The following is a 1996-nucleotide window of genomic DNA, read 5'->3' on the forward strand; positions in this document are numbered from 1 at the left end:
TTCATGTAATGGATTGAAAATTTCCTAGCAACTGAAGAACCAACAGCAACCAATGTTTTCCCCCTTCCCTCCCCTCTCCCCTCACCCACCACCACCCCCCCCCCCCCCCCCCCCCGCCCCCCACCACAGCTGTGTCAGGACACTGCAGGTGTAGTGGTAGTTGCTTCATAATGGTAAGATCTAGAATCAACACATAGAAGGGATATTATTCATTTGTTAGCGGTAAATCACCTATGCTCAGGCATCCACTGAGCGAAGATATGCTATTGCAGTCCTTCATGATGTCTCAGTTAACGTCATACCTGCTGCAATGGCAGCTACCCTAACCCTCACCCCAACCCAGCCTTCCTACTCTCAGGGTTTCTTGGTGGCACTGACGTTCCTCCTGGTTGCTGACCTCTTCAGCACCACCCCCTCTGAAGAGCAGAATGATATACAAACATATATTTGAATTAGGAGAAGGGCCCATTCAGTCCTTCGAGCCTGCTCTGCCATTCAATAATCTGATTGCAATCTCAAATCCATATTCATGCCTCCTGCTGTTGACTCCATACCCCCTTGCTTAACAAGACTCTCTTTACCCTATCCTTAAAAACATTCAGGACTCTGTTTTTGCCACATTTGCAGGGAGACATAGTTCCCAAAGACTTAGATAAAAGCAAAATACTATGAATACTAGAAAGCTGAAACAAACACAGAAAATGCACAAGAATCTCTGTAGGCCTGGCAGCAGCTGTGGAGAGTGTTAATGCTTCAGAATGATTCTTCATCAGAACTGAACTTCTGAACGTCATTTCTGAGAAAGAGCTCAGAACCACAGACGTTACCACGCCTGCTGACCAGAATTTTCTGCAAAAGACTCATGACCATCTGAGAGAAAAAATATTACCTGAAATCTGTTTTAAATAAGCGATCCCTCATTTTGAAACAGTAAGCTTTAGTTCCAGGTTACCTTGTAAAAGGAAATGTCCTTTCCACACATACCCTGTCAAGACCGCTGTAAATTTTATACTTCAATTAAGCCATCTCTCATTCCTCTAAATTCCAGAAAATTCAAATCTGTCCAACTTTTCCTGACAAGACAACCCACAAATTCCATGTACTTGTCTAGTAAACTTACCTCCATCACAATTGCATCCTTCTTTAAATAAGGTGTATAATATTTTGCACAGTACCCAGATGTATATAAATAGGAAGGGATATGGGCCAAATGCTGGCATATGGGATATTTGGACTGAACGGTCTGTTTCTATGCTGTATGATCTATATGATCTCACCGGCATCCTGTACAACTGAAGCATATTTTGTATTCAATTTGATTCAGGATTAGTTATAATATTCTATGAGCTTTCCAAATGGCTTGCTGTCACTGCAAACTAATCCTTTGCAATTCATGTGAAAGGACATGAGATGCCTCTGCTAAACTCTTATAAAAAAAATCAGAGAAACTGGGGGCACAGTGATCGTAATAGCTATGGAGACATGAAGTAGAGCATCCATAGCAAAGAAGAGTGGAGACTCCTAGGTTTTATTTCTCACAAGCTATCCTAGAAATGAGAGACGGAGGAAACCCCTTAAGATGTGCAGGACAGTAGTTAATATAAGGGGCAATCCTTACGTACGAGATAATCTTGCTGAGATATTTGGATCATCGATAGTCACAGGTGAGGTGCCAGAAGACTGGAGGTTGGCAAATGTGGTGCCACTGTTTAAGAGAGGCGATAAAGACAAGCCAGGGAACTATAGACCGGTGAGCCTGACCTCGGTGGTGGGCAAGTTGTTGGAGGGAATCCTGAGAGACAGGATGTATATGTATTTGGAAAGGCAAGGACTGATTTGGGATAGTCAACATGGCTTTGTGCGTGGGAAATCATGTCTCACAAACTTGATTGAGTTTTTTGAAGAAGTAACAAAGAAGATTGATGAGGGCAGAGCAGTAGATGTGATCTATATGGACTTCAGTAAGGCGTTCGACAAGGTTCCCCATGGGACACTG

The sequence above is a fragment of the Chiloscyllium plagiosum genome, chromosome 31, assembly GCF_004010195.1.
Source record: "Chiloscyllium plagiosum isolate BGI_BamShark_2017 chromosome 31, ASM401019v2, whole genome shotgun sequence".
In the NCBI taxonomy this organism is placed as follows: Eukaryota; Metazoa; Chordata; class Chondrichthyes; order Orectolobiformes; family Hemiscylliidae; genus Chiloscyllium; species Chiloscyllium plagiosum.